The sequence below is a fragment of the Hordeum vulgare genome, chromosome 3H, assembly GCF_904849725.1.
Source record: "Hordeum vulgare subsp. vulgare chromosome 3H, MorexV3_pseudomolecules_assembly, whole genome shotgun sequence".
In the NCBI taxonomy this organism is placed as follows: domain Eukaryota; kingdom Viridiplantae; phylum Streptophyta; class Magnoliopsida; order Poales; family Poaceae; genus Hordeum; species Hordeum vulgare.
This window is the reverse complement of record NC_058520.1, coordinates 543,063,463-543,079,260: the sequence shown is the minus strand read 5'-3', so window position 1 is coordinate 543,079,260 and position 15,798 is coordinate 543,063,463.

The following is a 15,798-nucleotide window of genomic DNA, read 5'->3' as shown; positions in this document are numbered from 1 at the left end:
TCGTACAGAGTTATGCTATACTTTCAGATTAAGGTCAGAATAGTGAAAAAGCCCCCGCGCGCACACATACCACCGTTGGTACAAACCGCCACTCGTGGCTGCAACCACACTACTGAAAGGGATCGAGATGGACCTAGAGGGGGTGAATAGGTATAGTTACAAATTTTATCGGTTACTTAGCAGTTTTAGGCAATAATGCGGTATATGAAAATGAGCATAACAATTGCAAGGGTGAAGGGTAAGCTTTATGAACTAAGCACCACAACAAGTAGGATATAATAAAGCACAAGTAAGTAATCAAAGGACTAGCAACAAGTAGGAAGTTAAGGTTAGGGATAACCGCAACTCCGAGAGACAAGGATGTATCCCGATGTTCACTTCCTTGGAGGGAAGCTACGTCACCGTTTAGAGAGGTGGGTGTTACCATGAAGGCACACCAACGCCACGAAGGCTCACCCTATTCTCTCCTTGAGATATAACCATGAAGGCGTTTCTCAACCACTAGTGGCAAGCCTTTGAGGTGGCTTCCAAACCCTCACAAACTTTCCGGGGGAAATCACAAAGGTTTGATTCCTCTGCGAAGAACTCCTACTACCTAGGAGTCTCCAACCTCCAGGAGTAACAAGATCACCGGGACTGCTCAAAACTTTCTCAAATCACAAATAGCTTGGGTTGAGAGGAGAAGAGGGAGACGATCCATCTTTTGATTGGAGCAACACTCAAAGGGGCTCACAAATGCTCTTGGGATCTAGGATTTGGTGTAAGGAAATAGGAGTGAGAGAGAAAGATATTCTTAGAGTGTTTCAACTATATTCAACCACCCCCACTCGAGGTGGCGGAAGACTATATATAGTGGTGGTAGAAAACTGACCGTTGGAGCCACTTATGTTGTACAATTGCCGAACGACCGGCAGTTCACGGTCGTCCTGCCACCCACGAAGGGTTGGACGTCCGACTGTGGTCGATTGTCTGAAGATGCAAAGGGCATCTGATTACCATAGTATTTGGAGGAAAGGTAACCAGCATACGATCGTCCAGAGCTCGTTGGACGTCCGAAGACACAGAAGATATTAGGTCAGCATCAAGTGCAATGAACAGCGCACGGACATCCAAAGGGCATCGGCCGTCCGGGCCATGGTCGCCCGGAATGGTCATAAGTCCGACGTTTTGGATCTGTTGGGTGGCAAAGAAACTCCTATGGTACCCGGATGCTAGGTCCTCGGACGACCGGAGGGGGCCAAAAGTCTGACATTTTAGATATGTTGGTTGGCTCAGGATTTCCGCACGGCGTCGGCCATTCGGGGTCTGGACGCCCGAGAACCACCGGACGACCGGACATGAGCACATCAACATGAAGATAGAGAGAGGAATTTCTAATATTTTTGAGCAAGTTTCTTGCGAGACTCCGTGATTCCGTCTTAATAGTGTGGGGTCCCTACACTCAAAAACAAAAATAAATGATAGACCAGTTCGTCTTGTTTCTTTGTTCTTGAGCCTCCTGAACAAATTAGTCATGATCTATATAGAAACTCTTATGGGAACAATACCTGAGATACACTCGATTAAGATGATTAGTTTCCTATATGTGTGTTGTCAGCAACATCAAAATATGATTAAGGGCATGATTGCACTTTCAATCTCCCCCTTTTTGGTATTTGATGATAACATACATATAGCTCTCAAAAAAGTAAAGTGGACATATGTAGCTTAGGAGAGATTTGTTATGGAGCTCCCCCTGATTATATGCATGGTAAAATAATTATGGCCGGGAGCTCCCCCTTACTCGATAACGAGTGCATCAAATATATCATATGGATCAATAAAGTAGCATGATAACACATCATCATATGAATCAATAAAATAGCATGATAACACATCATAATAGTTCAACATAACATGATAACACATCATCCATAAGTATCATTACATGATAACACATCATAATAGTTCAACATACTCTATCATCCATACATTAAGGGTAACAAGTCGAATGCTAAGATAAGGTCCTCCCCTTTGGCATCTAGTACCGAAAAAGGGAAGGACCAGGTCATCCACCACACACTCAGAGACCACTGTCATCATCATCAACATCACCATGGGTGCCACTGCCACCTGCCTCGTCAAGAAAATTAGCCCACTGAGGGCCAGAGGGAAAACCGAAGTCGGAAGGAGGAGCAGGGGGAAGATCCTCATTGTCACTCACATCAGTTGCTCCCGAGCCTCTCAGACGAGCCTTGAGGGCATTCTTAGAGGAGATCATGCGAGTGACCACATCGTTGTTTTGCGAGCACTGAAAGGACAAAGCCTTCATCATGGCAGAATGTGCTTTCCCAAGAAAACTAGGAAAGCAACCAAAGGAGAGAGAGCTAGATGAGAGGGACCTAGCCCGAGCAGCAGCCCGTCGAGTAGGAGCGAATGAGGATTTCTTGGGAGCCCAATCATCCGCCATGTGAGGGGGAATGACCCATTTTTGATGCACATGAGTGTGAGCAATAGAAATCGGGGCCACATGTTCAATGAGAGCTTGAATAAAGGGGCATGATGAAAGGCTTGCTTGTATTGAAAACTAGCGAGGTGAATCTCATGCCAAAAAAGTGAGGGACATTGATCTTCCTTTTAGGATGTTCATTGAGATGGGTCATGATATCAATGCAATATCCGCTACAGGTTCCCATGTCACCCATCTTGGGATAGATGGTGCGGATGGCGCACTGAAAAATAATGAAGAAGGGAGATCTCCAAATAGAGACTTGATTGAGATCTTTGCCCTTTTCCTCTTCATCAAGATCATCAAGGTTCTTTAGAAGATAGCCACATGCTTCGATGGACCTAGGTGCATGATTTGGGTCACTCTTACGGATTTTAAAACCGGTGTCTGGAAAACCAAGAGCAGCAACAAACTGAGCATAAGAGGCAGAGAGCTCGGCGTCGGACGTCATCCAAGTGACGGTGTTATCTGGACCAAAAAAGCAAGTTGCATAGAACTGATGAATGGCAGCATGGTGAAGTCATGCTGAAAAGCAAAAGGAGCAGCAAGACCAGATGACTCTATGAGATTAATGGCACCCGGATATTTCGCCGGGTGAGTGCGAATATGCTCTAAGTCAATGTAGTGATGAACCGACGGACCTTTCGAAACAATGACAGTGGAGAAAATGTCTGACTGAACATTTGTGTGAAAACATGAGTCCATGGAATCACACACAATAGAGAATTGGTCACTGTCGCAACGAAACTTAAGATAGGCAGATTTATGGACCTTGGTGAAATCCTTAATTTCGCGACCTAGAGAAGGAGGGGGTTCAAGATAGATGCGGCGAGCATCAACTTGAGGTTGATCCAGAAGTGGAGAAGGCATGTATGACGGTCTCCGAGTGCCGGGCTTTGGAAGATTTCTATGAACCCCAACAAATTCAGCCCGTTCTTCATACTCGAGCTCTTCTTCATAGTCAGAACCCTTCGAAGATGAGACGGTTCCATGAACCGGACGCTTGGTGACACATTTGAAGGGGCGAGCCCGTTCTTGAGAGTCGTCGGACCCCGCACCATGGGCGGCACGAGAGGACGCACCGACAAGGGTCTCGTGTGCGGAGTGTTTGATCTTTGGCATGACGAAAACTCCTTGGGGCCCAAGGAGAGAGAGAGGCTCCGACCGAAGGGACGGCCGGTGGGAGGTCCGGCGACGGCCCAACAACGGCCTGGCAATGCAGAGGAGAGGAACAAAAGTGGAGGAGGCAGCGTGGATAGTTAGGGCAAATGCCCAGACCCGCGGGCCTCCAGAATTTATGTGGGGCCGAATCGTCGGACATCCGGAGGATAGGAAATCATCGGATGACCGACTCTTGTGGGACGTCCGGACATTAGCAGGTCACCGGACGACCGAAACACGTCGGACGTCCGAGAGGGGCAAATAGGAGGTAGAGGCAAACATGAGAGTTTTTCATTTTCTGTATCATCCATGATAGTGAGATGATGAAGAGTATCCTAGGACATGTAACAACCAAGATTGTCTCAAATAGTGACCATACATGCTAAACGGCTCTAACAATGGTGTGGGCGGTGGTTTTACCCACCATGTTTGAGTAAACATGGGATGGCACTGCGAAGATAGCTTGAGCCCATCACCACAACTCCATCATTTAAAGCACCAAGTCACCAAGGTGAGCAAAGTAACTTTGAGAGTGTTGGGTTGATTTGTGCATCATATAGGGTGAGAGAACTCATGAATTGAATATCTCCCCCTAAATACATGCCTACACCTAGACAAAACATGAAGTAAATGTATGTAGATGTACGAGATTTTACATAATGTTATCAAGCTCCAAGATACCAAGTTCACGCCTGAGTTGACAAAACCTTGCTTCGTCCAATGGCTTGGTGAAGATGTCTGCTAGTTGCATATCTGTACCCACATGAGCAATATCAATGTCACCCTTTTGCACATGATCTCTCAAGAAGTTATACCTAATATCAATGTTTTTTGTGTGAGGGTGATCAATGGGGTTCTTAGCAATCTTGATGGCACTTTCATTATCACATAAAAGAGGCACATGTCTATAGGTGATACCATAATCCTTTAAAGTTTGTCTCATCCATATCAATTGAGTTGCACACCTTGCACTTGCAATGTATTCAGCTTCGGCAGTGGAGAGGGAAACACAATTCTGCTTCTTCAAGTACCAACTTACCAAGGAGCGTCCAAGAAACTGACATGCATCGGAAGTGGATTTCTGTCCCACTTTGTCACCAGCCCAATCCGCATTTGTGTACCCAATGAGGTCAAACTTTGCATCCTTGGGGTACCATAGGCCCAACTTTGGGGTGTGAACAAGGTATCTAAGGATATTCTTAACCGCCGTATAATGGCTTTCCCTAGGGGAAGCTTGAAATCTTGCACATATGCCTACACTTAACATAATGTCTGGTCTAGATGCACAAAGATAAAAAAGCAATGAACCAATCATAGAGCGGTAAATAGATGGGTCAAAAGGAAAACCGTTGGTGTCTTCAGTAAGAACAAGCTTTGTGGACATGGGTGTCTTACATGGTTTAGCATTTGTCATGTCAAACTTCTCTAGAATGTCCTTGAGGTATTTTGTTTGAGACAAGAAAATTCCTTCTTGAAATTGTTGTATTTGAAATCCGAGAAAGAACTTCAAGTCCGTATTGAGTGACATTTCAAAGGTCTTGGTCATGGAGGCTGAAAACTTCTTGCACAAATGAATGTTAGGAGAACCAAATATGATGTCATCCACGTAGATTTGGCATAAGATCAAATCACCATTATCCCACTTAGTAAAAAGAGTGGGATCGATCACCCCTCTCAAAAATCCATCATCGAGTAGAAACTTCTTAAGATGATCATACCAAGAACGTGGTGCTTGTTTGAGGCCATACAAAGCCTTGTGAAGTTTATACACATGGTCCTTGTGATCGGGGTCAACAAACCCACGTGGTTGTGATACATATACTTCTTCTTGTAGAGAACCATTAAGGAAAGCACTCTTCACATCCATTTGATGCAACGTAAAACCATTGAAAGCAGCATAAGCCAGTAAAATGTGAATAGACTCAAGACGAGCAACAGGAGCAAAAGTCTCACCAAAGTCCAAACCTTCAACTTGGGAGTACCCTTGTGCTACTAACCTTGCCTTGTTGCGGATGACTATGCCATTCACATCTTGTTTATTCTTAAAAATCCATTTTGTTCCAATGACATTGTGATCCTCAGTTGGTCTTTCGACTAATGACCACACTTTGTTGCTGTAAAACTGTTCAACTCTTCTTGCATAGCAACAAGCCAGTCATTGTCCCACAATGCATCTTGTACCTTGAGTGGCACAACACTAGAGACAAATGAAAAGTGGACACAAAAGTTTGTTAATTGTTTACGAGTGACTCTACCTTCCGATATGCCGGTAAGAATTTTATCAACATCGACACGACCGGCCACTCGTGGCATGATGGAGTTCAGGGTTTCACGGGGTTCAACTTCATTTCCATCATCTATATCCTCAACATATGGATCATTAATGTGTGGTGGAAGATATTCTTCTTCATGTTGTAATTGTTGAGGTTCATCATCAATGATAGCAATTTCTTGGTCTGGCTCTTGATGATGATCTTGTTCTTGAATGTGATCATGGTGAAGGACGTGTTCTCCTTCTTGATCCTGAACAACTAGCATGGTTTGAGCACTAGGACCTTGTGGAGGTATGGGTGTTGAGTCAACTTGAGGATGAGGGAAACTTCCATATTATTCATCATCATCATGAGGTTCTTGTTCCATTGGAAGAAGGGCACCGACACCCATGGTCAAATTATCTTGAGAGGGGTCTTATTCACCTGCATCACTTAGATCAACTTGCTCCCCATGGGAGCCGTTAAATTCATCAAACATCACGTCACAAGTTTATACAACACATCCATTGGATTTGTTGTAGACTCTATAGGCGTGAGAGTTTGATCCATAACCAACAAAAATACCCTCGGTTTTCTTGGATTGAAATTTTCCTAACCGTTCCCGTTTGTTGAGGATGAAACACTTGCACCCGAGTACACGAAAGTACTTGACATTTGGCTCATTCCCAGTTAGAAGCTCATATGGAGTCTTTTCCAATATTGGGCGGAGGAAGAGCCGGTTTGATGCATGGCATGCTGTGTTGACAGCCTCAACCCAAAAACTATGTGGTGACTTATATTCGTCCAACATGGACCTTGCCATTTCCACAAGTGTACCGTTCTTCCTCCCGGCTACACCATTTTTTTGAGGAGTGTAGGGTGCGAAATATCGATGCTCAATCCCCTCATCACTAAGAAATTCTTCCAAGGTGTAGCTCTTGAACTCGGAGCCATTGTCACTTCTTATTGCCAAGATTGCTTTGTCAAACTTGCGTTGGGCTTGCTTGGCAAAATCAATGAAGGTGATCTTCGTCTCGTCCTTGGACTTGAGTAAAAACACCCATGTATATCTTGAGTAATCATTAACAACGACAAGTCCAAATAGTGTATCATAACCAACGGAAGCCAATTGGAAAACAGAAAGCAAATGGTATTTAAGGGATTGGACAAGCATGACATTTGCAAGAGAGATGTCATTTGGGATCACCACCTTGCCCAACCCGAGTACCTGTCCTTTTGATCCTCCACCTAACAGAATGCTCATAAATGGTTGAATAGCTTCCATGAAATCAAAAAGCAATTTGCTATCTCCGGTTATATGGTTGGTGCATCCACTATCGATCACCCATTTGACTCCACCAGAGAAAGCAACCTACACACAATTTATGACTTGGTTAGAGGTGCCCATTTTACAATGGGACCTCTCAAGTTAGTCACAAGGGTCTTAGGGACCCAAATAGCATAGAACCGGAATGCATTACGAGGACCAACAAATTTAGCATAAACCTCTCCATCCTTTGTTTTGCAAAGTACATAGGATGGAGGCATAAACTATTTTTGCTTGTTGTGAGTGGGCATGCCTGATACGTCCCAACGTATTTATAATTTCTGCTTGTTCCATGATCTTTTGGGTGACATTCTTATATGTTTTGCTACACTTTTATATCATTTTACACATATTTGGACTAACCTACTAACTCAGTGCACCCAGTGTCAGTTCGTGTGTGCTGATGTCTTTTTTGCACGGGCTTTTACCCAATTTTCCGAAGCCCGAAAAATCCCGAGAAAAAAATATAAAAAATCAGCGTACCGGAAGCTTCCAGATCACCGAAGATGGTCCACAGGAGGGCCACGGGCCGCCCAGGCGACCTCTGGGCACGGCCTACCCCCTAGCCGTGCCAAGAGGCCGCCTGGGTGGGTCCCACCTCCTTCGGTGCCCTCCTTTGGCCTATATTTACTCCTCTATGAGAAAACCCTTCCAACACATCCATAATCGCGAATTTCTCCATCGTTCCGCCGCCGCAGCGCTTCCGAGATCGGGAGCGTGAGGTGACCTCTTCCCGGCACCCATCCGGAGGGAGGATTGACCTCCGAGAGCTTCTCCACCACCATGGACGCTTCCCGGACCTGTCGTGAGTAGCCCTCCTTGGACTTGGGTCCATGATGAGTAGCTATGTGATGTATTCTCTCCAATCTTGTGCTTCAATGGTTATTCCTTGTGAGATGCCCTACATAATCAAGGCATCTATGCGATTCTCTTGCTATTGCTATGCTCGGTTTGTTGGGAACCGAAGAATTATGAGATTATGTTCAGATTGTTATGAGTTATACATTTGATTATCCTTTTATATTATGTTCCTTAGTGATTCATGCATGTTCTCTGTTGCTATTTATTGCTTTGGCCAAGTAGTAGATGGTAACTCCAAGAGGGAGCGTTATGCATGATTGTGGGTTCATGCCCCTCGATGTCTAGCTTGAGTGACAAAAACATGAGACTAGGGGATGTGATGTTGCCACTAGCGAGAAAACAACAGTGTTTGTGACCACGGTTGCAAGGATTGTTTACCTTACGCATAGTTCGTTAATGCAGTTGTCCGTTGCTTTCAGTTTACACTTTGGGTTGGGCTCGTAACTTAATACCGGAGAGATGTTCTGGATAGATATCTCAAGGTGGGTGATTAGTAAGTAGATGTTGATGAATAAACGGTCTACTTGTATTGGCGTACTGCCCAATACTATTGAACCTGTAACTATCAAGTAGCATAATTAGCATTGCGGTGCGATCATAATTCTGTCAATTGCCCAACTGTGATTTGTTTACCCAAGCATAGTTTTTATCGTCTTTTGGGAGAGAGACATCACTAGCGAACATCATATGACTCCGGTCCATATCACCATCATTTTTTACATCTCCATCATTTACCGCTTTCATTTTTATTTTTTTGTTGCAATCATTATTACTTTCCCGCTTGTGTTTTGATCCTTTGCAAACTACAAGGACGGAGAGATTGACAACCTCTATGTACTCGTTGGGAGCAAAGTTATTTGTTGTGTGTGCAGGTCCACGTCTTCTGCTAGCGCCAGGGTGGAAGAAACCTACTTGTTGAGCCTAGGAGTCATCTTGGTTCGATAAACCTTACAGTCCATGTGTAAGGGAAGTCTGCTGCTGACTACATCTCCACCTTCCACTTGGGGTAACCAACGAGGGGCGAGAAGTATATCCATCAACTCGTCATCAAGCAAATTTCTGGCACCGTTGCCGGGGACTCCAGTCTTCAAGATAGGGGAGTTACACGCTATCTTTTACCTTTGCTTTTTAGTCTTGTTAGTTTGCTTTCTAAGTTTTTCTTTAGAGTCTTATACCAAAAACCACAAAAAAAATTAGTTCCTTGGTTCTTGCTTGTTGCCGCTGCTATGGGTTCCACTCAGAACACCAAGTTGTGTGACTTCACTAGTCACAACAACAATGCCTTCATCTGCACACCTATTGCTGCTCCCGCCACTGGAGCCACATCCTATGAGATTAAACCTGCTTTGCTGAGCCTAGTTATGAAAGATCAATTCTTCGGTGCTCGAGATGATGTTGCTTTGCACTTGAACAATTTTGTTGAGCTATGTGATATGCAAAAATATAAAGAAGCAGATGGTGATATTGTTAAACTTAAGCTTTTTTTCCTTTCTCCTTGAGAGGAGGAGCTAAAGTGTGGCTTCAATCTTTGCCTAGGAATAGCATAGATTCTTGGGATAAGTGCAAAGATGCTTTTATTGGGAAGTATTACCCGCCTGCTAAGATTATCCAGTTGAGGAGTAACATTATGAATTTTAGGCAATAGGATAATGAACATGTTTCTCAAGCTTGGGAACGTATGAAATCTCTTGTTAAGAATTGCCCTACACATGGGTTGACTACTTGGATGGTTATCCAAACTTTCTATGCAGTATTGAACTTTACCTCGCGGAATGTGTTAGACTCGGCCGTGGGAGGAACCTTTAGTCAAGTACACTTGGTGCTGCCACAAATCTATTGGATAAGATGATGACAAATTATTCTCAATGGCACACCGAGAGAGCTCCAACAGGTAGGAAGGTAAACTCTGTTGAGTAGATCTCCTCCCTTAATGATAAGGTTGACATGATCATGACTCTACTTACTAAGCAAGCTCCTATTGATCCTCATGATGTTACTTTAAATTCTTTGGTTGCTCAAGAAAGATAGCAAGTTGATGTTAATTTTATATCTAGGAACAACTTCAACAATAATGCCTATAGCAGTAATTTTGGTAATCCTAGACCGCTTCCATCCAACAACTATGGGAACAACACAATGATCCTAGCGCCAAAAACTCCACTTATGAATTAGAGAGCATGCTTAAATTTTTTATCACTTCTCCAAAAGCCTTCACCAAGAATGTAGAAGAGAAACTAGAAAAATTAGATAGTCTCTCTTTGAAGGTGGACAACATAGCTCATGACGTAGAGATGCTTAAAATTAGAACTTCCCCACTTGAGAAAGGAACACCACACCCATGAATGCTATCCAAGTCCAAATTAATGAGAACATAAGAATGCTAGCGAAACTTAAGGATAAATGGGCTAGAGAAAAAGAAAAGGAAGAGAGAATTAACAGCCTTCCTACACACACTACCATTTCTACTATACAAGTTGTTGAGGATCTCAAAACTTTTAGCACCCATCACACTCCTATTCCCAATGGACCTATTAATAGTGATGCTAATACCTCAACTATAGGACAAGAAGTTCCTTTGAATTTAGAGACTACCAAAAGAACGAGCTTAGATGACATTACTACCACTTTAATTAATGGTAGTAACCTTGATTTTTACAATTGTACTCTTTCCGAAGTGATCACTTTTTTGCAAAGAATGGTTAAAGACCCCCACACTAGTACACTCAATATTGCCTTCACCGAGCATATTACCAATGCTCTTATCAAAGATAGGGAGGAGAAGCTCAAGATAGAGACTTCTATTCCTAGAAAACTAGAATATTGTTGGGATCCTATGGTCAAAATAAAATTGAATAATATCTCTTGCTTTGCATTGTTTGATATTGGAGCTAGTGCCTCCGTTGTGCCCAAAAGAATATATGATATGCTTGATTGGAAACCTTATGATCCATGTTCTTTTGGTGTTCGTCTTGTTGATTCTTCCATAAATAAACCTTTAGGGGGAATTGATGATGTTCTTATTGTTGTCAATGATAATTACGTGCCTGTTGATTTTCTTATTATGGGCATTGAATGTGATCCTTCATGTCCAATTATTTTGGGACGTCCTTTTCTCCGCACCGTTGGTGCTATCATTGGCATGAAAGAGGGAATCATTAAATTCCAATTCCCCCCTAAAAAGGGAATGGAACACTTCCCTCGAAAGAATATTAAGTTACCTTATGAGTCCGTTACTCGGGCAAGTTATTCTTTTGGAGTTGATAATACTTGATCTTCTTGCATTATGCCTAGCTCAAAGGCATAAAAGAAAACGCTTGTTGGGAGGCAACCCAATTTGTTTTCACTTTCTGTTTTAGTGGTCTTGATGATTATTACTATTGTAGCAACATCATTGTATCTTTATTTTTTAAGCCTTGTGCCAAGTTATAGCCTCCGATTGCAAGAAAGTTCAAAAATTGTGACATGTTGTCCATAAACAGATTGTGTCTGCTTGACGGAAAAATTCGCCAAAAATAACCAGATCATCTTTTTTATCTGAATTTTTTTGGCAGCATGATCTATATAATTTACTTTCTGGCATCTGTTCTGAGGTTTTTGATTTGAGTTTCAGAAGTGCCCCGAATAAATTGGTTACTACCTGCTGTTCTCTTTTTCACAAATTCTGCCATGTTTTGCATTTTCATTGTTTTGCAAATCCGAAGCTTAATTTTTATTTGCAAAAACCTTTTGGAAATCATGAGAAACAGTAGCTTTTCATGAAAATCTTTATTTCCAGCAGGTATTGAATTATTTAATTAAGGGGACTAACCACTCTAATCAGCTTATGATGAGTTTCGTATGAAGGGAGTTTTCAAGTATGCGATGGGAGATGATGAAAGAAGATACAGGAGTGTCAAGCGCTCAGGCTTGGGGATGCCCCATGATCCCTAAGAAATATTCGAGTCACTTCTTGCACGCAAACAACATTTGGAGACATTCGAGTCACGGACTGCGAGAGCTCTTGCACCTTTCTGTTCTTACTTTGCTAAATTCAATACTAGATATACACTCTTGCTTGTTATTATCTTGACTTGAATTGCATATCTTACTTGCTTTACTTTCAAGTTCTTATATGTGTGTTAGCATGTCACCACAGAAATTATTGTGTTATCATTTATCTACTCGAGGACGAGTAGAAATTAAGCTTGGGGATGTTGATACGTCCCAAACGTATCTATAATTTATGCTTGTTCCATGATCTTTTGGGTGACATTGTTATATGTTTTGCTACACTTTTATATCATTTTACACATATTTGGACTAACCTACTAACTCAATGCACCCAGTGTCAGTTCCTGTCTGCTGATGTCTTTTTTGCACGGGCTTTTACCCAATTTTCCGAAGCCCGAAAAATCCCGAGAAACATATATAAAAAATCAGCATACCGGAAGCTTCCAGATCACCGAAGATGGGCCAGAGGGGGGCCACGGGCCGCCCAGGCGACCTGTAGGTGCGGCGTACACCCTGACCGTGCCAAGAGGCCGCCTGGGTGGGTCCCTCCTCCTTCGGTGCCCTCCTTTGTCCTATATTTACTCCTCCGCGAGAAAACCCTTCCAACACATCCAGAATCGCGAATTTTTCCATCGTTCCGCCGCCACAGCGCTTCCGAGATCGGGTGCGTCAGGAGACCTCTTCCCGGCACCCTGTCGGAGGGAGGATTGACCTTCGGGAGCTTCTCCACCGCCATGGACGCTTCCCGGACCTGCCGTGAGTAGTCCTCCTTGGACCATGGGTCCATGACCAGTAGCTATGTGATGTCTTCTCTCCAATCTTGTGCTTCAATGGTTATTCCTTGTGAGCTGTCCTACATGATCAAGGCATCTATGTAATTCTCTTGCTATTGCTATGCTCGATTTGTTGGGATCCGATGGATTATGAGATTATGTTCAGATTGTTATGAGTTATATATTTGATTATCCTTTTATATTATGTTCCTTAATGATTCATGCATGTTCTCCGTTGCTATTTATTGCTTTGGTCGAGTAGTAGATTGTAACTCCAAGAGGGAGCGTTATGTATGATTCTGGGTTCATGCCCCTCGATGTCTAGCTTGAGTCACAGAAACATGAGACTAGGGGATGTGTTGTTGCCACCAGGGAGAAAACAACGGTGCTTGTGACCGCGGTTGCAAGGATTGTTTACCTTACGCATAGTTCGTTAATGCAGTTTTCCATTGCTTTGAGTTTACACTTTGGGTGGGGCTCACAACTTAATACTGGAGATATGTTCTGAATAGATATCTCAAGGTGGATGATTCGTAAGTAGATGTTGATGAATAAACGGTCTACTTGTCTTGGCGTACTGCCCATTACTATTGAACCTCTAACTATCAAGTAGCATAATTAGCATTGTCGTGCGTTCATAATTCTATCAATTGCCCAACTGTAATTTGTTTACCAAACATAGTTGTTTATCATCTTCTGGGAGAGAGACATTACTAATGAACATCATGTGACTCTAGTCCATGTCACCATCATTATTTACACCTCCATCATTTACCGTTTTCATTTACTTTTCCATTGCAATCACTATTTCTTTTCCCGCTTGTGTTTTGATCCTTTGCAAACTACAAGGCCGGAGAGATTGACGACCTCTCTATACTCATTGGGAGCAAAGTTATTTGTTTTGTGCGCAGGTCCACGTCTTCTGCTAGCGCCAGGGTGGGAGACACCTACTTGTTGAGCCTAGGAGTCCTCTTGGTTCGATAAACCTTACAGTTTCCGTGTAAGGGAAAACTTGCTGCTGACTACATCTCAACCTTCCACTTGGGGTAACCAACGAGGTGCGAGAAGTATATACATCATCTCGTCATCAATGCCCCTAGTGGCCATCCCACTCACAACCTAACCTTTCTCCTTGTGTCCTTCTCGTACAAATGTTTCTTTGAGAGGGGTGGTGCACTTGAGAGGAGACATATTTTTCTTGCTTGTGCTTGGGTTAAACCCGAGCCCTTCCTTGGCAAACACCTCATTATGTTGGCTCAAAATCTCATTAAGATTCTTTTGTCCTTGTGCGCATGTCATGAGTCCTCTCTCTAGTTGTGCCTTTAGAAAACGGTTTTCCTCAAGAATAGATGCTAGGTCACCACTAGAGTTATTAGTACAAGTATCAACATTGATAGTAGGTGAGGAGTAAACCTTGGCTGGAGTTTTAAGATAAGTAATTTTGAGTGTCTCAAAGCTCTTTGTAAGAAGAGTAAGCTCATTTTCCTTAGCCTTGAGGGACACGGATAAGCGCTCACAATCCTTAGAGAGAGAAGCATGAGATTTGACAAGCTTACTTTTATCATTCATTAACTCCTTGCATGAGTTCTCAGCCTTTTCCAAGGAGGCAAGATTGTTAGCATGATTATCAAGGTTTGCACCAATTTGTAAGCATAGATCATCATTTTGTGCTTCCTCATATTGGACTTTTCGCTCAAGGATTTCGTTCTTTTCCTTTTCCTCGATGAAGAGGGTTTCGAGTTCCTTAATGGTATTGGTGTGTTTACTCACCATTTCCATAAGCATACGAAACATAGTGAGCTTCTTTCCTTTAAGGGAGCACATGAATTTATTTATTTTAGCAAGCATAGGATGATCTATATCGTCATCATCATAGTGATCCTCTGCATCAAGATACTCATCTAAAGGAGTAGACAATAGACGGGGGGAATTTGAGCGTTGAGTTACCTTAACCTTGTCAGGGGAGTTTTGGTCCTCCCCATCTTCTATGACAGCCTTTGCCATCAATCAGTTGTGAGCGTTGCCCTTGTAGTCTTTCATATAGTTGTAGGCCACAACATCACCACTCTTGTTGACTAACCTCAATGTGTTTGTGAATCTTGAGCTACTCCGGCAACCCCACCAACATCTTCTAGATCTGATTCTTCATGTGCAACCATTGCTTTTCCATCTCTCCTCTTGAGCTTGGAGTTCATAGGATTTGAAAACTTCTTCTTTGCAAAGGTCTTGGGAAACCTTGGTTTATCTTCTCTCTTCTCATAGGGGCAATCGTTGGAGAAGTGGTTGGTTTCCTCACAGTTGTAGCATTCCCTCACCTTCTTCTTCTCGAATCTCCGCTTGAATTTTCCTGCACTAAATTTCTTTACAAAGAGGGCAATGTCTTCATATGATGGGCTCCCATCGAAGTCAATCTCATCACCATATTCATAATCATCATCATCTTCTTCTTCTTCACTTTGCTCCTCCTCCCATTCATGCTTGGCCTTCAAGGCAAGATTGATCTTTGATGTTGAGGTACCATGCATGGCAAGATGTTTTGTAGCATTTGCCTTTGACTCTTTGAATAGTTGGAAAGTGGATATGATGTCATCTGGAGTCATTTCCTTGAACCCATGGTGTTGTCTTATATCCCACACCATTTGGTGATGGTATGGAGCAAGGGCATGAAGTAGCTTGTCCACGAGAAATCTTTTGGTTAGGTTGAATCCATCTTGTGTCTTGTCACAGTCACAGGACTCAATGTCGGCGGTGAGAGTCATGAGCCATTCTAGAAGCTACTTGGGGGATTCACCTTTTTCCATACAAAAGTTCAGTAATTTCCCCTTGGCAATTTCATACTGAGCAAGCCGGAGGGTGGAGGTACCGGTCTTGGTCCTTACAATGTTGTCCGATAATTCCTCGGCACTAGTGATGTGTATGTAAGGTCTTCGTTGCTTATCATTAATT